Genomic DNA, 23,800 nt, shown 5'->3' on the forward strand with positions numbered 1-23,800 from the left:
CAGGCGGGACACAGGGCTGCACACGCTGCATTGGTCACCGGTGCAGTGCCAGCGTTTGGCCACCTGCCCCCTCACACGCCCACTGTGCTGCCATGCCACTTCTCCGAAGGGGGTGAGGAGAGTGGAGAAGAGAGGGTTCTCTAGGGGAGTCACTGCAGGGCAGCAGACTTATGATTCTGTCACAATGCGGGAAGGATGCTTCACATGCACCTCTCTCTCTCTCTGTTGTCTCTCTCGTCTGTGTCTCTCTCTCTGGTCTTACTCTGTCTCGCCTCTCTCTCTCTCTCTCTCGTCTCTCTCTCTCTCATGCTCTCTCTCTCTCTGTCTCTCTCTCTCTTTTTTTTCTTCTTTTTTCCTCTTCCTTTTTTTTTGTTTTTTTGTTTTTTTTTTTTCTTTTTCCCCTTTCCTTTTTTCCTCTCTCTCTCCCTCTGCTGTCTCCCTCTCTCTCTCTCCTCTCTGTCTTTCCCTTCTCTCTCTCTCTCCCTATCTCTATCTGTCTGCTATCAATTCAATTCAATTCAATTCAAGAGGCTTTATTGGCAGGGGAAAACATCGTGTTAACATTGCCAAAGCAAGTGAGGTACGATATTATTACAAAGTGAATAAAACAATAACAAATTAACAGTAAACTTACACATACAGAAGTTGTCAAAACAATAAGACATTACAAATGTTATATTATATATAGTAACAGTGTTGTAAACACATGTAGAAATGTTTAAAGCACACAAGTTAAGATAAATAAGCATAACATATGGGTGTATTTACAATGGTGTTTTTCTTCCCACTGGTTTGCCCTTTTCTGGTGGCAACAGGTCACAAATATGCTGCGTGATTGGACCACTGTGGGAATTTCTCCGCAGTAATATGGGAGTTTATCAAAAATTGGATTTGTTTTCAAATTCTTGTGGATCTGGTAAGCTGAGGGAAATTGTCTCTCTAATATGGTCATACATTGGGCAGGAGGTTAGGAAGTGCAGCCTCAGTTCCACCTCATTTTGTGGCAGTGTTGCACATAGCCTGTCTTCTCTTTGAGAGCCATGTCTGCCTACGGCGGCCTTTCTCAATAGCAAGGCTATGGCTCACTGAGTCTGTACCATAGTAAAGCTTCCTGTAAGTCTTGGGCAGTCACAGTGGTCAGGTATTCTTGCCACTGTGTACTCTTGTTTAGGGCCAAATAGCATTCTTAGTTTGCTCTGGTTTTTTGTTTTAATTCTTTTCCAATGTGTAACAAGTAATATATCTTTTTTTCTCATAGATTTGGTTGGGTCTAATTGTGCTGTTGTCCTGGGCTCCTGTGGGGTGTGTTTGTGTTTGTTAACAGAGCCCTAGGACCAGTCTGCTTAGGGGACTCTTCTCCACGGTTTCATCTCGTCTGTAGGTGATGGCTTTGTTATGGAAGGTGGGAATCGATTCCTTTTGTGGTTGTAGAATTTAACAGTCTTTTTCTGCGACTTTTGATATTAGGGATATCGGCCTAATTCTGCTCTGTATGCATTATTTTGTGTTCTACGTTGTACACGGAGATATTTTTTGCAAATCTCTCTCTCTCTCTCTCTCTCTTCTCTCTCTCTCTCTCTCTCTCTCATCTCTCTCTCTCTTCTCTCTCTCTCTCTCTTCTCTCTCTCTCTCTCTCTCTCTCTCTCTCTCTCCTCTCTCTCTCTCTCTCTCTCCTCTCTCTCTCTGTCCTCTCTCTCTGTCTCTCTCTCTCTCCCTCTCCCTCTCTCTCTGTCTCCCTCTCTCCCCCTCTTCTCATCTCTCTCTCTCTCTTCTCCTCTCTCTCTCTCTCTCTCTCTCTCTGTCTCTCTCTCTCTGTCTCTCTCCCTTCCCTCTCTCTCTGTCTCCCCTCTCTCTCTCTCTTCTCTCTCTCTCTCTCTCTCTCTTCTCTCGCTCTCTGTCTCCCTCTCTCCCTCTCTGTCTCCCTCTCTCGCGCTCTCTCGCTCTCTGTCCCCTGCACTGTGGTGTGTGTGCTCTTTCATTCTTTGTTGCTATGTGTCCTCAAGCAAGCTAGAGCTTCTTGTTGTGTTTCTCAGAAAAAGAGGTAACATACTTCGTGTTCAATTGTTTTCGAGCCCATACCTTTGTGTTCCAAGAGGTATGACTTTAAAGATGGTACAGACCTTTGGTTAGACAGGAAAAACCAGGGGCACGGTCATACTGGTTGTATTGTGGGCTGCAGGTCAGGGTGACTCATTGAGAGGTGACACAAACACAAGTACTGTGTGAACGTGTGTGAAGAGACGTGTTAAAGGGCTGTTCATCATTAGCACCTCTCACACGTGTTGGGACTACGGTATCTTTACACCCACTGATGTTGCTTGTCTCAGTGGCCAGCTGATGGTTTCATCTAGAACCATGGTGGAACCATTGTGGACTCTATAGTTCGTCAGTGGACATTATTTGACCCAGCCTGATAGGTCATGCCACCTTTGACATCTTCAGATGTGGCTTAAGAGGACTTTATTATGTGGTTTATTGGAATAAACCCCAACATCGTCCACTGACTGTTTCACAGCTTTGTTTCAGAGAATGGTTATCTCCTGTGCTGCTTGTAGTGTTCCTTAATGGCAAGGAAGTCTTGGAAAGAGCGTCAAACTATGAAGGAGAAGGGAGGCCACGTCGGGAGAACTGGATAAGAAACGGTTGATCACCCAACAACTTCCTGCTCCTGCTGTTGTAACTTTGCTGTTAGAACAGTAAAAATCACATCTTGCCATTTTCAACAAGGCTTACTCTCTTTAAGAATCAGAGTCCAGTTGTAGGCTGTTCCCCGGTTCTGTGTGCAGACATATCATTACAAAACCCTGGTAGAAGGTCGCCAATCGTGCCCAGTCAAGTTGAGAAGTCAAGGTTACAGAACGGAACCTGGAATTGTTAATATATATGCAGTGAACTGGAAACTCACATTTGTGACAAACCACTAGATTCCCCACGGCCCTAGCACTATTGAACGTCTCTTTTCAGACATTCAAAATACTTGGATAACTTTGTCTAATATTGGGAAAACTAGTACTAGGATTATCTCAATCACCTAAGTAGTCACCTAAGTAAAAACGGTTGAAATTGCACAATGTGTGGTCAACTGCAGTGCAAAGGATACACCAGATATTTGACCACTAAGTTGAGTTACTATTGGATTAAAAGGTAATCCATTTATCATTTGACATAATTTATCATGTGAATGGGTTTGCCCAATGTCTGGTATGACCTCTGTGGATAATGTGATTGTGTGTAGGTGTTTGTGATGTGTGTTGACTAGTAAGTGTGTGTGCTGTCCATGCACTTGTGTTTCTACAATATTGTATCTTGTCTCCACGCCACTTCATAATATCCTAGTGAAGATGATATATTTGCTTTTGAAAGCTAAAGCAAGTTTGCAATAATTTCGGTACTGCTCAAACAGTGATTCATTGCAATAGATTAGTTCTCTCTCAGCTCGTTTAATGGTCGCATAAGTTTATAAAATTACACTATAGGCGTTCGTCCAGTTCCTAAAAGAAGCACGACAGTGGAGTGCATTTCTTCGTCTTTTGAAGTGGATTAGAAAAATGACGTCGAGAGGATACATCTGTCACCCGTGATTGACTTGAGTTTGTCGTAAATACGACTCGATGTCAACAATTCCTCTATGGTGGGAGGCACAATGTCTATTATTTTCAACACGATTGAAGCCTCCGCGGCCTTACAGCTGAAGATCATAGGCCAATTTGAAATTGTGTCGACAAGTGGTGTGGGCATGGGCTCTAAATGTTTAAGGTAGGTGTGTTGTGTGTGTTTGCCTCAAGCTCTTAAACTGGAGACATCTACTGATGATACATTAATTTTAGCTTCGCAGCGGTGGTCATGACCTACAGTGGAGCCGCGGTATGTGCTTAGGCCATTGACCATGCTACTTTTGATGCACCTTCGCCCTTCTAGCAACGCTATTTATTAGCTAGGCTCCAGGTGCATTATCTTGAGGTCTTGCTGCTTTCCCCTTTGAGGTATGGTGCATAGACTCAGGTAGTTGAGCTGCCTAGGGTGAGGGGGTGCTGGTTGCCCAGAGCCGCATTAGATGGGAGGCTTCCTCATCTCTTTTCCTTCTTGTGTAGGTGCATCATGCTCAATAGTCAGACGGACTAAGTATATCCGACTCAAGTGCCCTCAAAGTACAGGCCTCTGCTCTGAATTTGACGTGGGAATACCTAGGTGCGTGACTGTTCTGTGATGTTATGCCTGGGCTGATGTTTGTTACAGCTGCCACAGGTACAATTTCTCGGACAGATTAGAGGTTGGTGATCTGCCTTGTAGTAACGTGTGTGGTGTGATGTGTGTTGGGTTGTTGTGTTGTGTCCGGTGTGTGCTCTCTCGGTTGTGAGTGGTGTGTGTCGATAGTTTTAGTGATGTGTGATAGTGAGTTGCGCTCCGAGTGTGTGGTGCTGGAGTGTTGTGTTATGTGTCGTTTGGTAGTATGGAAGTGTCATGGGTCGGTGGTGTGTGGTGTTTGAAATGCATGTCCAGCCGGTGTGTCCGCTAGAGCCATCGTAATGTTATTTATCTCCACGGAAATCTTGAGAACGCCTCACAGTATGAGTAGTTCATCCACAGCTTTGTTGTTGAATTCAACCAAAGTACCTTTCCAAATGGTTTTTCTATAATGTGTTAAGCAGCTCATTTTCACAGCTTTGCAATCTCGCTTCTCAGCTGATCAGTCCCCATCCTGTCCCTCGCTCCAACTATCCCGGTACAGCCTAGTTTCGTAGTCCTGTTGTGGCACTCAGAAATTTATTACAAGATAACCTGTATGCTGTTCTCACTCAGGATGTTCTGCTTTATAATCGGCGTTCTGTGTTACAAGATACAGAGATGTAATATTTTTCTATTATATGAATCAGATAAAAAGATATAAATAATTATGTATTATGCAACTAGATGCATATTATATGCTCTTGGGCCTCAGCGAGCTTGCGAACGAAAACTCTCATATAAATAAACTGAAAAGTTAAAGTAATTGTATGAGTTTGTGTACTCCGAGTTAGGATAGTCCCGAGTGAGGTGGTAAACTACCCTTGAGGGAATCCTCATTTACCCCAACTACGTCAAAGTCTATAAAACACGTGTAGGGTCGTATTCACAAGACGACCCAGTCCGATTTGTGATTGGGTGAAACGGCCCAAGAATTCTTAGATATTCAATTGTGCTACCTTTCCTACACCTCTGTTATTAGAGATTGGTCATCGTATACATTTTTGTAATCTTATCACCCTGTGTAGCATTAAATAAAACTGCGAGCTGGTGTGTCCCGTCGTCGTTAAGTTCTAGGAATGCACCACGAGACACTCATTATGTCATCGCAAGTGATTGATTCTTTTCTCTACTCTACAGAACGATATCAACTGCGATTCACAAGTTGAGTTGTGTTTATAGGATACCAGAAATATTTATTCGTGAAAGGTGGGACAAGGCTCACGTTTATTTCCCACCTGCACACGATTTCTCCGCTTCTTAAATGACAACCTACAATCTAGTCACTAATTAGCCTATTATATACATTACAACACAAAAAACGAAAAATTATTGTGAAGTTATTTATTAACGCTAAATTCGCTAGTTCGTTCGAAATAATGACAAACTAAACAATTTCCATACGATCAATGATACTGCCTACCTTACTTTAAGTCAAATATAATTTAAGAACTTTTACTTTAAAGGAAAGACCTTTACCTCTTATGCTGTTCCAATCTTCACTGAGCTGTTGACCTTTGGCTATCATTTAGGTACCATGGTTGTGTTGTTTATCGAGCGAGGTGATGACTCCTATATTTACGGGCCCATTCACAGTTCAATGTGTGTTTATCTACAAAGACACCTAGCGTCTGTGATCCGAATTCGCACGACGTGGATAGTGTGGGAGTTATATGGGTGGGATACCACAAAGGAGGTTGTGTGAACCAACCAGTATTTAGCCTTCAGGAGCCACAGTAAAAGAGTTTCTATCTCATGCAGTCACAGAGCTCCAGGTCCAGGACAAGCCCATACCCGGAGTTGGATCAGTTTAATTGCTTTTATCTCGGAAATGATTAAATTTATATTTTTATTGGACACAAGAGCGGGTGTGTGTGTGGATTTAATGAGATAGGGGTATTTAGTATAAGTTATTGCACATTACTAATAATTACAATAAATTCGTTTTTAGAAGTAGTATGGCTAGATGAATAATGACTAGATTGTTGTTTTGTTAAGATGTGTTGAAGATATGAGTGCCCTTGTATCTGTCCACACTACTGTATGTTCTCTGAGTGAGAGAACAATTAAATGACTCGAGGAGGACCTATTAAAGTGAAAAGATAAAATAAATAAATGAACGGCAAAATCACATCTTGGGTACCCTGCTGTCTGTTGCCTGGTTGACATATGTAGAGACACACAGGGACACACAGGGACACAAACTCATACCATTACTTTAACTTTTTATTTAAGATTTGTGTGCGGGCCAAGGAATGTGCTTATTTATTATTATTATTTTTATTTATTTTACCGTTTATTTTACCAGGTAAGTTGACTGAGAACACGTTCTCATTTTGCCAGCAAACGACCTGGGAATAGTTACAGGGAGAGGAGGGGGATGAATGAGCCAATTTATAAACTGGGGATTATTAGGTGACCATGATGGTTTGAGGGCCAGATTGGGAATTTAGCCAGGACACCGGGTTAACACCCCTACTCTTACGATAAGTGCCATGGGATCTTTAATGACCTCAGAGAGTCAGGACACCCGTTTAACGTCCCATCCGAAAGACGGCACCCTACACAGGCAGTGTCCCCAATCACTGCCCTGGGCATTGGGATATTTTTTAGACCAGAGGAAAGAGTGCCTCCTACTGGCCCTCTCAACACCACTTCCAGCAGCATCTGGTCTCCCATCCAGGGACTGACCAGGACCGCACCTGCTTAGCTCAGAAGCAAGCCAACAGTGGTATGCAGGGTGGTATGCTGCTGGCGTAAATAACTTTAACTTTACGTTTATGAAAAAAGATCTCCTTAGTTTAGCCCAGCCCACCCCTTAGGCCTTAATTGGCTATTCTGTTAGCTGGTTCGGTGAATGGCATTGCTTCTGGATAGTGATACACACTCAGGAAGGACAGAATCCCTGCTGTCTCTAACACAGCAGCCCTGCTTTTAGGAACACTACCTATAATTATAATAAACTGTAATTAGCGTGGCTGTGAGAGCCCTTGCCGCAGATACATTAGTKGCCTCTTCTGTGCTAGGKCACATTGCTSTTTAGKGTTCTGTCTGGAGCGTGGTCAGTAATGAAATGATACATATGTTCACAAGGAAGCACACCACAGGCCAAAAGGGGTCATTAGTGAGTTTATAATCATTTTGAAGGATGTTATATAAGGCCACCGTTAATGACAGGGCTGATCGCTCCTTTCCTGTTMTTCTCCTCAGTTGACACAGTGAAAAACCAAGAGAATCTTATTTTTCAGTTTCTCCAGTCTCGATATAAGTCCCTTGTTGTGTGGCCTGAGGCTCAGCGAGATAGTAGTTTGAGACCTCAAAGAGATAGTAGCTAGTTTAGACAGAGGCTGTTAGGCGTGGTGCTGTTCTGTGCTGTTAAGCAGAGTGTTTACCGGACGCTTCAGGGGATCCAAATGAGATTACATTACTGTCAGATTACATTTTAGAATTCACTCTATTCATTGGTTAACCAGAGTAAAGCGATAGCAGCAGCAGCCTCAGTGAAATAACTAGAGCCATCGTATGTGGCTTGGGATTCCCGAAGTTAAAAGAGAACCCTAAAACCAAAACCAAAATGTTTCTGAAATTCCCACACACCAAGCAACACCACAGAGGCAGACATTTGACCAAAACAATCTTTTAAGTGTAGTATTGCTTCTCTGCCACTATTGAAATTGGACCCCAATGAAAATATAAGACATTCCCTGCAGTATCARTGATTTATGATTTTAGAGCTATTGAGGGGAAGATTTAATACGAACATAATCAATGATTTTCATTCATCTTCAAATGTCAATGGTTACATTTGATCACGACAGACATGGTATTTTTAGCTTGTTACAGATCCTAAGCTAGTTTGTTTCTAACACATTTACATGATATGTAAATTCTGGTTAGGTTTCCCACTACGGTTTGGAAGATTTCAATAACCTTGTAGTTGACCTGCCCTATGGCAACAAACATGTCTATGGTACAGTGTACAGTATAGCAGTTTTAAGCCCTGTAATCTGCATACATTTACCATCTATTAACATTCACAGCAGAGTGTGTGTGTGTTAGTCACATGATCAGCCTTGCACATGATACTGAATGTTAACACCTTCCTGAGGCCCCTGGAGCCCTTCTGCTCCACAGGTAACAACTCTGTGTGCTCCATGCCATTATAGAAACTACAACTACATAGTTGCAAGCAGGGCCATTTAAAGGTGAGGTACGTGCAGTATGCACTTTGGGTGCAAGACCTTAAAAGGAACCAGTCAATTTGTCCCTTTATGGAAATAGCTTTTGAAGTGGCGTATAATCTTAACTTTAGTTGAACTTACTGATAGCATTATGTGATAGTTACGCTATTTAGTAGCTTCCTGAATAAAATATTTTATTTCTATCAGCACATGTACTCTCACACACAAACATGTTGACATTTTCATAAACACAGTAGACTATAAAGGTATGGGGGTTGTAAATGGGGCTGGGAGAACTCTGTTCCACCTCATAAACTTGATCCTTTACCAACAGCAGTAGCATTATACTACTTGGCTCTCGGTAAAGCCGCAATTTTACAGTCAAAACGCCAGGGAAACGGCTCTGTTCAAATTGCTGCTCAACTCTGCAACAACGAGAGGCTCTTAAAACCAACTCCCTAGGAGAGGCTCAGTGTTTTACAGAACACCTACAGTAATAGATCTGCATGGGTATCGACCTACCTACCGTAGACCTGTGTCCTCTCCTCAAAGCACATCCAGCACTGCTTCCATCCAGACCTCAAACAGCCCAATTGTTGGATTCTGTAAACAAATTAAATCAGCTTCTCCTCCACAGCTTCTCCCTCTCCTGCGCTTCAGGCAGTTCAGTGTACCTGCTCTGCTGTGCATGCCGAGCTACCGTGGTGGGCGGTAGAGGTAGTGGCCTAGGGTCCACAGTGTGTGTGAGGACATGAAGGAGTGAGGTAGAGGTAGAGGAGAAGAGGGGAACAGAACAGAACAACAGCAGGCCTGGATGTGTCCTGTGGGTGAAGGAGCGAGGGAGGGAGAGGTAGAAGAGAGGAGAGGAAAGGAAAGGAGCGTAGATGAAAGGAGAGGAACAGAACAACAGCAGGCCTGGCTGTGCCCTGTGGGTGCTGCCGCCTGTCGCTTCCCCTCTAATCTCCTCTTCACGGGGCCTGTCCCATCCTCTCAGCTCCTGCCCAGTGTGGGGGGTGATGTGTAAGTGAGAACATTACCCTACTCACTGATGGATCAGCCCTCCTAACCACTGGGCCTGTGTGTGTTTGTGTGTGTGTCTACAAAAAAACACAGCGGCTCTGTGAGTCTCTTGTGTTATGTGGTTAGTTCTACCATGAGGCCTTGATTGGGCTCTGCGACTCACAGAATAACTCAGTGACTGACTGGCTTTCATCTCCGCGCCTCTGGGTGCCAGCTGCGATGGTAGTCATTATTTAGATGCGTTAGATGTGTTCGCTCTGTGATGAGAAAGAATGTCCCGCCCGTACAGAGTCAAAAATAAACGTCAGAAACTGCTCAGGTTTTGTGAAGATATGTCCCCTTTTACTGCAACCCATACTAGAACGTAATAATCATGGACAGCACATTGTTGCTTTGATTCTGCAGGTTAGTGATTCAGATAGATCAATCCAGACTTTGTGAGAGGGGATGGATGCAGTCACTCAATCATGGAAGATGATGAGGGCTCGGCTTGGCTGTTCACTGCTAATTGCGTCTTGAAGCCATCAGTCAGCCACTTCCCTGTAAATTACTGGGTCCTGTTCTTTTTAGATGTTTGTTTAATGAATTACAAAATGTGTGCGTGTGTGTGTGCTGAGGAAAAACACTGTATTTCCAACCGGGCTTTCTGCTGTGTCGCGTCGTACTTGGTTGCAAACAAAGGATCAATAGAGATGGTGTTTCATCAGAGGAAGAGCAGAGAGAGAGGAAGAAAGCCCAGATAGAACAGGTATTATTTAAGGATTGATTCCTGGTGTTTTGGACCAACTTGGCTAACCCATCATTGTTATCAAATGCTGCCTGTCTTCCACAGCCACTTTGGGTGGTGAAGGACGTGTTGTACTGTACAGGCCCTGGGATGAGAGAGAGAAAGACAGAGTGGCCCTCCACCACTCCAACACGACGTCAATGCAGTTTCCTTAAAGCCTATAAACATACATCACAATATGTTCTACAGCACAGAGACTATGTGAGATGGCCTTCATTTAAAGGAGATAGACCCATGGAGTCAGTAGGATTCATTTTACAGTGTGGCTCTGACTGGTCAGAATGAACGMCTGATTCAGCTGTTTTAACACTAACATCACTCTATTGGTCAATTACAAAGAAGGTCCAGACARAATTTGACCAGCTCACTTCCCGCCAGATTTTTCCCATTGGACCCAGGATGCTGCCTCACCACTCTAACCACTAGGCCACCTGCCGCCCGGTTGTCGTCTGCTCTACAGGCTGCTCCTGAGCAATGTGTCTTACTGAGTCCTGTATACTCCTCTGGGAACTTTAGCCACTCCTTCAGAGCTATGGTGTTCTGTGCATCATTTAGTCTTGAAAAGACACAGTGATTGAAAATTATTCAAACTCCTCGTCAGAGCCTTTAACATGTGGGTTAGGCCGGTCAGCGCACACACAACCACAAACAAGCACACGCACACAGACACAAACGTTTACATCTAAGTATAAGCGAGAAAAAGTAGATGTCTCCCCTGGTGTGGAGTGAGTTACATCATATGCTGTTAGAGCAGTTTCATTGATCACTAGACTATTTAGCAGGGGTATTGAACTCTGACCCTACGAGGTCCGGAGCCTGCTGGTTTTCTGTTCTACCTGACCATAATTGCACACACCTGGTGTCTCAGGTCTAAATCAGTCCCTGATTACAGGAGAACAATKACAAAAAGCAGTGGAACTGTCTTCGAGAACTGGCCACAACTTTAAAAGAGTATAGGAATGTCATTATATACTGAACAAAAATATAAAAGCAACATGCAACAATTTCAAATATTTTACTGAGTTGTAGTTCATATACGGAAAATAGTCTATGAAATAAATAAATTCATTAGACCCAAATCTATAGAATCTATAGATTGTACATGACTGTGCAGGTGCGCAGCCATGGGTGGTCCTGGGAGGGCATAGGCCTACCCACTTGGGAGCCAGGCCCACCCACAGGGCAGCCAGGCCCAGCCAATCAGAATTAGTTTTTTCTCACAAAAGGGCATTATTACAGACAGAAATACTCCTCAGAAAAAGAGAAATACGTTTTTTGTGCGTATGGAAAACTTGTGGGATCTTTTATTTCAGCTGTTTGGGACCAACACTTTACAGGTTGTGGTATCCAATCGCTAGTAATTACTATCTTGTCTCATCGCTACAACTCCCGTACGGGCTCGGGAGAGACGAAGGTCGAAAGCCATGCGTCCTCCGAAGCACAACCCAACCAAGCCGCACTGCTTCTTAACACAGCGCACCTCCAACCCGGAAGCCAGCCGCACCAATGTGTCGGAGGAAACACCTGGCCCCCTTGGTTAGCGCGCACTGCGCCCGGCCCGCCACAGGAGTCGCTGGAGCGCGATGAGACAAGGATATCCCTACCGGCCAAACCCTCCCTAACCCGGACGACGCTAGGCCAATTGTGCGTCGCCCCACGGACCTCCCGGTCGCGGCCGGCTGCGACAGAGCCTGGGCGCGAACCCAGAGACTCTGGTGGCACAGCTGTGTTTATATTTTTATTCAGTATAGATCATCCTCACCATTTACTAACTATACATTCATACACTCTCTCTGTGATCTTGATTATGGCGAATCAGTTGATTGGTCCAGTTACATAGCTGTTTGTTTGTTCTTCCTCCATATGTTTTATTTAATAGCACATTGACTTATAGTCTGTTCTACAAAGTCTTCTGTTGTATGCAGAGTTCTAAAGCACAGAGGCTGTTGGATAATTGAATGGAAAACAGTAGTGGCGTGTTTTGACGAACCCCACATATTCTCCCCCACATCAAAGCAAGGCCCTGTTCAAATGAGACATCTCTCAGGTCCAGATTTAGTTCTGTGGCTGACATGACAGGCTCCTCTAATAGTGCTGGCCACGGAGTAGTTTTGATCTTGGGAAAGAAGAGACAGAGAGATCATGGAAGTAATTGCGAGTGCCAGTGGACATCCCCTATCTAATGCAGTCTGCCTTTCTCCTGGCCTGCAATTATCAAGAAGGACAGACTAGAGCAGTGCTCCCTGTGCTGTCTGTCTGTTGCCTGTGCTGTCTGTGCCGTCTGTAGGCCAGGCCAGCAACATCAGCAGTAATGTCATGCGGCAGGTCAGTGACATGCAGGTAGAGGGCTGCTGGACACAGATGATGGTGATGATGTTGTGGGGTTGAGAATTAGATTGTAATGTTATCCTTTCTCACACTGTGGTCAACTAAGCCTGGTTTAGTGATGATGATGATGCTGCTGCTGTTGCTGCTGAGCTGATTCTGATGATGTTGACGATGACAATAGCATCATCACACTCGTCAGTGCATGATCAGAGAAGATTTATGAATATTTATGAATATTTCTGAATTCAGGAGCTTTTTGTTTCTCTTCATTACCTGTATGTATAAAACGCACCAAGGAAATCTATTTAGGCTACCACTGGTTAATACTGATTGGTAGTTTCCACAATTAAGTATTTTTGCAATTAGACAAAAGCAGACTAACTTTTTTTTATTTGATCACCAATCGCTTCTCTGTTGGAGTTGTTTCAGCAGGGGTACATCGGGTGCTGCAATTGGTGGATGGAGAGAATGATTTGATACGTGAGTAAACAACAGAGAGAGAGAGGAAGAAGAGGGATAAGACGAATAATGGATGAGTGGGGTAGAGAGTGAGATGCCCAGCCCCCAGGCATTGCCTGACAACCTACTGTTGTCCCCCTGTTTCCATGGCAATGACGACAAGGTGCCTAAAGTGGAGGGATATGGGAAGGGGCTGGGGGAGGGGAGAAATGGAGAGAGAGAGCGAGAGAGAGTGAGAGACAGGAAGAGAGAGGAAAATAAAGAAAATGTGAATGTTTGTAGTAGAAGGATTGGAAGAGGGGTAAAACAAGCTCTGCCAAGCTATCTTTTAGAGCACCGTTTTCTATAGCTTTTTTTGTTGTCTTGGACTGTCCATTCCCCATCACATAGACATGCAGTGTCAATAAAGAGTAGTGGCTTCCCTGGACAAAAGGTTAAAAGAGCTGTTCAGGGCTGTAGTTTACGTCGATAGAAGCACTAATGTTCTTGTCGTATTCTCAAGAGGCACTAGAGAAGGATGGAGGACAGCGAGAGGGGTTCGAGCGAGAACACACACCTCTCACCCTCATTCATAAAACATCAGCAGAGAAGGACTTCTGAAGGTCAGAACAGAACTGCTCATGCTATCATCAGACYAAAGGTTCACTCTGATGGAAGAATTCACCTTCAATGTGCTTATTAACGTTAACCTCCTCCATCTCATGGTGATGCCATGCTCCATTTTACAGCCTCACTGAATGATCTCCTCTCAGATCCTGACTCTTGTGTGTGTGAATATTTGAGATGGAAACCATGTCTCTTTTTTATGGCCAATACAATGCCCTGAGAAACGGTTAAAAGTGTCCCGGAATTTGGGTTTACAAGATGTTTGCTCCAAATTGTATCATCTGAGCTCATCTCTGAATTGTGATTAAAGTGCTCACTCTGATTGACTAGCGAGGGGTGTAAGCTCTCCACATTCATGAGATGAAAGCAACTGCAGCCTCCTCCCTGGCTGTGGGCTCTCCACTGATCACACAGAGGCAGTAGACATCAAGTGTCACCCCTTTTAAAGCAGGCCTCACTTAGACATCCATTTAATTACGAGACTGCTCCATTTAATTAAGGCGGGGTGGCGAGTTTCTCCTGACACATCCAATTCAGCCCTGTATATACATAGGCTCAGCAGCTACTCTGTACAGGATTTACACACATACACACACAAACGCTGAATGGCAGTTTGGCAAGGAATGGATTGTTTTTAGTAAGCTTTTTCCTAGCCAAAGATATATGAGGGGAGAGTGGATTAACTGTTACAGTAGAAGAGGCAGTAAGAGCTGCACAAGCTCTTCAATGCTTGTGTGTGGCCGGGAAACTGAATGTTAGATGGAAAGAATATCAGTTTGTGTTGAATATATGCTGAGCTTGTATGATGGTAGATTATGAAAATACAGTATCTACTGCAGGGCTCTGTTCCTGGAGAGATACCGTCCTGTAGGTTTTCGCTTCAACCCCACTCTAGCGCACCTGATTCTAATAATTCGCTGGTTGATAAAATGAATCAGGTCGGTTACAACTGGGGTTGGATTGAAAACCTACAGGAGGGTAGCTTCCAGGAACAGGGTTGGAGAGCCCAGATCTACCTTGTATAACCAGGGTTTTGCCTTGCAGAGGAGAAACACTTAGCCAGGAAGCCCCAGCCACTAGAACTTAGTAGCTAAACATCATGACTACTGAATATGACAGGGGAGGTAGGAGGTAGAGGTAGTGGAGAACATCATCTGATAACCCAGGGTAGTCTTACTGCTACCTCTTCACCATGCTGGCATGGCCTCCTCCTATTCAAGCAGCAGGTTTCTATTGGAAAGGATCCAACATTCCTGTCATCGTCCACCACTCTAGACCACCTGCTGTCCACCATGCTGCCCAGGGCTGGACCAGTGACCTTGGACTTACCATGTGACCCAGAAGGCAGTAAGTAGTGTCAACAATCAGAGAGAGCAGCACATTACCTGATGACATAAACAGCAGAAAAACATGATTTCACAGATGACAAAGACAATAACACGGAGTGCAATCTGTCTTGATGGAACAGAACATCATAACACAGGGGTCAGAGGTCAGGGAGCATCATAACACCAACCTCCACTCACTCCAGATGGACAGCTCAACCACAGGTGGCGTGAAACTCTCAGTAAGCTTCACACTGGGAGGAGATCATTCACATGCACCTCACTTTCCCCCTGCGACATGTCATGTCACAAAGCAGTTCCAGAATCACCCATATCACACTCTAATAGGTGTGGAAGCAATATAAGAGACTATTGCTTAGCTGTGTATGGAATCTGTAACAGGGCTGTGATGTGTGTGTTTGTGAGTGTGTTTGTGTGCGTGTCTCTCTCTCTCTCTCTCTCTCATGAGTTTGGAAGCTTGCATCACATTGGATGTGAGTGAGATTTCGTGCACCCCCCACAGCTTTGAGGTTGATGGAAAATCATTATGGATCTTGGCAAGTGGCCGGCGGGTGGTTGCCTAGGAAACCTGGCTATCTGTCGGTGGCTCCCTTCTTCCCATGCGTCTTGGTGACCTGAGGTATGTGAAATGCCCAGGTTTTAAGACCTTCACTCAGAGTAATGTGTGCTTTGATGGGTGGCAGGGGGTCTTGCATGAATGAATGAGATTAAATAAAACCCTTTAGAAACATAGAATCCATGATGCACGCTGCTCTGTGTGATGTTTACCAGCACTGTGGAGGCTTTATTGTAGAAAACAACCATCTTCCACTGGTAGCCAGTGTGTCATTATCATGCAGGTGATTGCAGATGAAATGGTTTATCATTGTCGTCTGCCTTGTTTTAGTGGGATTGGCTGAGCCCCGTTCACAGTGAGTGGCCCCAATGCTGAATGGGGGCAGGGCATTATGTGAGGCACAGGGAGCGTGGAGGGACAGTCGGGGGGGTTGACAGTGTCCACTCTTATGTTGTTATGCTGTAAACCATAACCCCCACAGCATTCCAACAGCCCTCTCCACCCCTACCCCTGCCGTCCCCATCCACAGTTCCATCATTACAGCCTCATCACCACCATGCCCATCTCTGTGTGAGAGAGAGAGAGCAGTGACCTCTGGGACAGGCCAGTGACTGCAGGGGGCATGCTCCTTGTGATTATCCCTGTTCTCCACTGATGCCTGGGGGTATAGGGTGCTGTAATCACTGCCCCTCCCCCCTTATTCCACCTCCCACAGTCAGCTCAGGGTCAGTTATCATAACAGTACTAATGGAAAAGCCTGGGAGAACACATCATGAATAGTCGTGGGCTCTGGGCTGAGGGGATGAGAATAGAGCTTGCACTGCTGTAGGGCAGCTCTATAAGAGGGTCCAGAGTTGTGTCCTGCAATGTAAAGGAGATGTGGAGGGTAGGGGTGTAGGTGTAGAGGAGTGTGTAGGGGTGTATATATACACACACTACCATTCAAAAGTTTGGGGTGACTTAGACATTTCCTTGTTTTTGAAAGAAAAGCAATTTTTTTGTCCATTAAAATAACATCAAATTGAACAGAAATACAGTGTAGACATAGTTAATGTTGTAAATGACTATTGTAGCTGGAAACGGCAGATTTTTTATGGAATATTTACATAGGCGTACAAAGGCCCATTATCAGCAACCATCACTCCTGTGTTCCAATGGCACGTTGTGTTAGCTAATCCAAGTTTATAATTTTAAAAGGCTAATTGATCATTAGAAAACCCTTTTGCAATTATGTTAGCACAGCTGAAAACTGTTGTTCTGATTAAATAAGCAATAAAACTGACCTTCTTTAGACTAGTTGAGTATCTGGAGCATCAGCACTTGTGGGTTTGATTACAGGCTCAAAATGGCCAGAAACAAAGACCTTACTTCTGAAACTCGTCAGTCTATTCTTGTTCTGAGAAATGAAGGCTATTCAATGCGAGAAATTGCATCTCGTACAACGCTGTGTACAACTCCCTTCACAGAACAGCGCAAACTGGCTCTAACTAGAATAGAAAGAGGACTGGGAGGCCCCGGTGCACAACTGAGCAAGAGGACAAGTACATTAGARTGTCTAGTTTGAGAAACAGATGCCTCACAAGTCCTCAACTGGCAGCTTCATTAAATAGTACCCACAAAACACCAGTCTCAACGTCAACAGTGAAGAGGCGACTCTGGGATGCTGGCTTATATAAAAAAGGAACTCAGTCCCGGCTTTCAACTTATTCTTGAAAGTTTTAATAGTAAAGTGCACAAGGTGTAGGGTGTTCACTCACTGCTGTAGAATGTAGAGAAAAACGGAGCAGTTTTCACGCTGGTATAAAGCGTTTGGAGACAGGCGCAGGAGTACATCATCTGGGTTTTTAATACATCCAAAACAAACACATATACAAAACACTGGGATGTACCCAAACAAAAGAGCGAGGGTAAACCTCGTAGAACGACACAGGACGAGACCCTTAATACACAATACACAAAGCACGCAGCACAGGCTGAGACAACGCATTGGCACTCACACGACCAACGGACATGGGAACAATAATCGACAACCCAATGGGGTAACAAAGGGCACATTTATACAATTACAATCAGTGAGGAATTGGAACCAGGTGTGTGTAATGACAGTTCAGTGCAGCCTAGAAGGCTGGTGACGTTGACCTCCGGAACTGGAGAAACGAATGAGTAGCAGTACCGGGGGGGATCCGTGATAGCAGTTCAAGAGGGTGCTACGAAATTAATGTTAAAACGTTGTTTTCTTTGCCCCAATGTCATTATAAATTACATAGAATGAATAATTAGATTGTTATCTACAATATTATAACCTTAATATACTTGTACTTGACAGTGTTGGTGAAATAAGAATGTTAGTTTGCTGTGACCGTTGCTAGTTTAGATTGCACCGCTCTTGGTTGCATCTCTTCCATATTTGGTGTTGTGATCTTTCCTCTGGTTGGACCAATCAAATTTAACTTGATACCTTCGTCATTTTCACCTCCAGATCCTTGGCTTTCATTGCCTATAACCGTGATCAATCTACATTGACAGGGCTGTTTCTATGGTGATTTAAAGGGAAAGACTCAGAAAACAGGAACAGGTTGTCTTCGCATAAAGTGGATGTTGAAATTGAGTCTGTTAGCTTTGTAAATTAATATATATTTAGTCCCTATTTAGTTTTGTATTCTGCAAATTTTATTTACGAAAATGTTTTCACTCACGAACCTGCAGCCACTCGTTAGCTTGTTAGTTGATGTTCGAAAGTAGTTCTGCTGCGAAGCAGCGCCACAGAGTTCTATTGAGCAATGACGACTTTTTGATCATGCCTGTGATGACATTCCATTCACTCTAAACATGCTAAATTCTGAGTAAATCGTTGATTATTTTTTAAGCATATATTGTAGAGAGATTGTGTTTTCCTGACTGAATTTTCTATAAACCTTGAATTAATTAATAATTTTCTATGTGAACACCCTACAAGGTGCAATTTCAAAATTGGGTAGTGCATCATCAGTTTTCCTCTTGTCATATCAGCATACCTTAGAGAGCTATTTATAACTTGTCAGAAATTTCCAGATCAACTAGCCCATGTCAGCTACTGTTTTTTAGCTAGGATTTTTAGCTCATATATTTTGTTGTAATGTTTGAGTCACTCAAATATCACATGAATAGACATTAGACATGGCAAAATGTATAGAATTGTGAGAAAATGAGCTTTAAAACTGGAAAGTTCTCTGCACACCATGACAAAATGTGTAGAATTGCAGGAAATAAGTTTTAAACCTGCTAAATGTTCTCTCCACCAACAAGAGGGGTGTGAACAGTTTATGTCATGAACAGTGCTTGTGCCCATAGAAATAGACATGGCGTGCGCGCGTGCAGTGGGGGCACTGGATGTTCCCCAATGCTGTAAGGGGGGGCCTGAGTAAAAAGGTTTGGGAACCCCTGTATTAGAGCTCCATTTCCAATAGCTTTGCTTTTGTCTTGGACAGTCCCATTCCCCGTCACATAGACATCTCAATAAAGGTTAAGAGAGCTGTTCAGGGCTGTAGTTTACCTAGATAGCAGCACTAATATTCTCAAGAGGCACTAGAGAAGGATGGAGGACAGCGAGAGGGGTTCGAGCGAGAACACACACCTCTCACCCTCATTCATAAAACATCAGCAGAGAAGGACTTCTGAAGGTCAGAACAGAACTGCTCATGCTATCATCAGACTAAAGGTTCACTGTGATGGTAGAATTCACCTTCAATGTGCTTATTAACGTTAACCTCCTCAATCTCATGGTGATGTCATGCTCCATTTTACAGCCTCACTGAATGATCTCCTCTCAGATCCTGACTCTTGTGTGTGTGAATATTTGAGATGGAAACCATGTCTCTTTTTTATGGCCTACATAATTCCCTGAGAAAATATTAAAATAATTCTCTTCTATATTATTCGTAGTTGTCTATTTACCACCACAGACCGATGCTGCCACTAAGACCGCACTCAACCAACTCTGTAAGGCCATAAGCAAACAAGAAAATGCTCATCCAGAAGCGGCGCTCCTAGTGGCCGGGGACTTTATTGCAGGCAAACTTTAATCAGTTTTACCAAATTTTTGCCAGCATGTCACATGTGCAACCAGAGGGAAAAAAACTCTAGACCACCTTTACTCCACACACAGAGATGCATACAAAGCTCTCCCCCACCCTCCATTTGGCAAGTCTGACCATAATTCTATCCTCCTGATTCCTGCTTACAAGAAAAAACTAAAGCAGGAATTACCAGTGACTCGCTCAATAAGGAAGTGGTCAGATGACGCGGATGCTACGCTACAAGACTGTTTTGCTAGCACAGACTGGAATATGTTCCGGGATTCATCCAATGGCATTGAGGCGTAAACCACCTCAGTCATTGGCTTCATCAATAAGTGCATCGAAGACGTCATCCCCACAGTGACCGTACGTACATATCCCAACCAGAAGCCATGGATTACAGGCAACATCCGCATCGAGCTAAAGGCTAGAGCTGCCGCTTTCAAGGAGCGGGACACTAATCCGGATGCTTATAGGAAATCCTGCTATGCCCTCAGATGAACCATCAATCAAGCAAAACATCAATATAGGATTAAAATTGAATCCTACTACACCGGCTCTGACGCTCGTTGGATGTGGCAGGGCTTGAAAACTATTACGGACTACAAAGGGGAAACCAGACACGAGCCCAGTGACGCGAGCCTACCAGACGAGCTAAATGCCTTTTATGCTCGCTTCGAGGCAAGCAACACTGAAGCATGCACGAGAGCACCAGTTGTTCTGGATGACTGTGTGATAACACTCTCGGTAGACGATGTGAGCAAGACCTTTAAACAGGTCAACATTCACAAAGCCGCGAGGCCAGATAGATTACCAGGATGTGTACTCAAAGCATGCGCAGTGTCTTCACTGACATTTTCAACCTCTCCCTGACCGAGTCTGTAATACCTACATGTTTCAAGTAGATCACCATAGTCCCTGTGCCCAAGGAAGCAAAGGTAACCTGCCTAAATGATTACCGACCCGTAGCACTCACGTCGGTAGCCATGAAGTGCTTTGAAAGGCTGATCGTGGCTCACATCAACAGCATCCTCCCGGATACCCTAGACCCACTCCAAATTTCATACCGCCCCAACAGATCCACAGATGACGCAATCTCAATCGCACTCCACACTGCCCTTTCCCACCTGGACAAAAGGAACACCTATGTGAGAATGCTGTGTAGGAGTGTGTATGGGTGTGTAGGTGTGTAAGAGTGTGTACAGGCTGCAGCGTGCATAAACGCTCCGGACAGGAATGTGGCCTGGGGGGCAGACAGACAGGAGAGGGGGCTTTGGGGTCAATGGATCTAGGAGGGCTTATTGGGTTTTGTCTTCCAAAAAGCATAGTTTTACTTTTCTGTTCAGTTGGTGGACTGCAAAAAATACATTGTTGCGATATCAGATACTTGTGTTGTGGAAGGCTTACGATTGATCACGATGTGTACTGTTCAGGATGTCAGGGTTGTTATGCTGTGTGTGTGTGTGTGTGTGTGTGTGTGTGTGTGTGTGTGTGTGTGTGTGTGTGTACATTCAGAGTGCAGTACATTCTTTCATGTCTCTGTGTGGCACAACCTGTGATGAGTTGCTTGGAAATCTTGGACCCCTCTTTCATCCCATTTCAGTAGCCATTTTGTTTTGGTGTGCATATGTATGTGTTCTACACGCCAGAGTTGTTGGCTCAGTTGATGGTCATGAGTGTAGCCAGTGTGTCTGTTGGTGGCTATGTGTAAATGCTGTGCTTTGTTTTGTGTGGTTAAGGTGGTTGTCGTATATATCTCTGGATGGTAAGCTTCCACTGTAGGGACCATGTAGTGCAGCCAGATGTGGGAGAGAGAGAAGAGAGAGGCTATTCTCTCCTGATGATAGGCAACACTAAACAACAGGAGTCTGATTGGAGTCTGATTGGAAGCCATCTCAATACAGAAACCTTTAATGGTAGGATGCAGGAATCGATGGCCCTGATACTGTGTAGCTAATGAGATTAGATGTGGGTATTTCATGGTTAATTTGCTCCTTTTAGAGAATACGTTGGTTTGTGTTGATAACAGTCAGTTGAGAATGAGATTAATTGATTAGTTTATTTGGGTGTCCCATTTTGAACACAAATAAATTGTATAAATTGCAGCAGGGCAGAAGTAAAAGAAGGGGAGCTTTTCTAAACTGGTGAGTTGAGCTGAATAGGTGGCCAGGCCTCAGTGACTAAAGTGGTAAAGTGTTGTGTCTTAATCCTTTTCCCAGTGCAGCGGAGAGAGGAATCCCTGCGTGATTGACACAAAGCTATCACCGGCAGCCCTCTCCATATCACCTCTCAGACAGAGACAACCATAGCTACAGCCTCTGCTCCAGCCAGCCTCAGCCCAGGGTTTAGCAGCTCCACTAGCCCCTAAAGCCTGCCTGACTCCTTCCCCCTGTCTCCTTCTCCAGGGGACCAGAGTTGTTTCACTCTCAGACACCCAACTTCCTGAATGTTCCCCTTATGACTAGCTTTCAGAGTAGAGACAAGGCTGAGTGGATTCTCTGCTCTACCACTGATATCTCACCAGTTAAGAGTGTTAGCTAATGAATGTTCCCTTCGTCCCCTGGAAGAGGGCTGGTGCAGGGCTTAATGCAGCCAGCCTGTCCTTCCTCTCCTCTACCATCTGAGATGTAAGAATGAAATGGGGAGATAAGAGGGAGGAGTCCCCTGGGTGCCATGACAACTAAACTCTATGGAAAGAAAAGTGAAACTTAACTGTGTTGCCGCGGTAATAGCCATCCATTCATGTGCTCCTGGGTTCTTTATGTGGTATCAGAGGTTGACAGGGACTGTTTGGAGATCAGGTGTGTGAGACGGTTACGGTGTTGCTCTGGACCAGAGGTGTCTGTGCTAACGACAGGAGCAGAGGAGAGGAGCTGATCTCTGTGTCTGCTGTCTGGCACAGACCTGGGCTGCTTTTACTGCTGAACAGATTTACTACCAGACTGCATTTGCAGGGATACAGCCTTTATCTCCATCTCTCCCTCCCTCCTTCCCTCCCTCTTGCTCTCTCTCTCTCTCTCTCTCATGCTCTCTCTCTCTCTCTTCCTCTGTTGCAACAGAATGCGTGATCTATAATTCATGAGAGCAAATAGATAGTGAAGCGTTCACATCTCGCTAGACATCTGCCTTTGAAATTATCATCACTCTCCAAGCTTCCGATACATATTTATGTCACTTGCAGAATATGTTTAATGATGCCATCAAATTATCATTTCACAATTAAAATGACTGAGTATGTAAAATCATCTTGGTCACTGTTCAAAACAACAAATCTTACTGTGGAGGCATTAACATGCTTAATTATGTAGACAGTAGGCATGTTACAGTGATAAGATGTGTACATTTTGGCAGACAATAGGTATTGGCTCCTGCACGCTGTATATACAACTCTATGTTCATTTCGGGTGTTCTCCCTTTTTGTCATTGCTAATCTGCAGTCAGGGAGTCACTCAGCACATTTTGATTGGACAAGATAAATAATCCTCCTGATCTAAAGCAGTAATGATCTGCTAGTCTCACTGATCTTCAGCCCTCATCTAAAATGGGTCAAATGTGAATAACACTGTGCAAATTTAACATCTCCCAAATATTCTTACTTTACATCCATTGGGGCTCTGTAAGATAGTAGGCTAGATCCCAGGCAGTTTTGTCAACGGGCGCACAGCCCCAGTAGTCTGATGGAATCAGGTGCAAAATGGTGGTATTTATGTGCAGGTGCAGAAGGTGAGCTGGAACTAAGGAATATGGACAATGGCCATTACATAATACATGTCACAGATATTAGGACATAAACATTCAAAGAATAACGATATTAGGAAAATACCCCTCAACATAGAAAACTCAAATGATTGAATATGCAGATGTGACGCTCCCCAAAGCAGTTCAGTTCAGCGATACAAAGTAACTTTAAACTAATAATAAACAATGTCAAATGTTTTACTCGTGTGTGATTTTTATGTAACAACCGCAATGCATGTTAGAAGGGTTTTAACAACAGGAATATGCCTGAAAAAGTTAGCAACATAAACAAACATTAGCATTTCCAATCGGTGTTTGTGTAAAATGAGGGGACAGCATTGGAGTGGGCGCTCTCCAGTGCGCATCGYCACTCACCGTCTGCTTCAGTGTGTTTTCAGTATTTTTTTTATTTTTGAGTATCAGCCAAAGACGTAAACAAGTCGCCCTTGTTAGGGAAAGGCTGCCTGTAGGTCTGATGTCTTTCCAGCTGAATTCAGGGA

The 23,800-nt window shown here is 44.1% G+C and overlaps 1 protein-coding gene across 3 annotated transcripts in view; it reads left to right on the plus strand.

Annotated features, from left to right (window-relative positions):
• fam189a1 (family with sequence similarity 189 member A1) overlaps positions 1-23,800 on the plus strand; it is a 140,420-nt gene that overhangs the window by 44,838 nt on the left and 71,782 nt on the right. The window lies entirely within an intron of this gene.

The sequence above is a fragment of the Salvelinus sp. IW2-2015 genome, linkage group LG15 (genome assembly GCF_002910315.2).
Source record: "Salvelinus sp. IW2-2015 linkage group LG15, ASM291031v2, whole genome shotgun sequence".
Classification (NCBI taxonomy): domain Eukaryota; kingdom Metazoa; phylum Chordata; class Actinopteri; order Salmoniformes; family Salmonidae; genus Salvelinus; species Salvelinus sp. IW2-2015.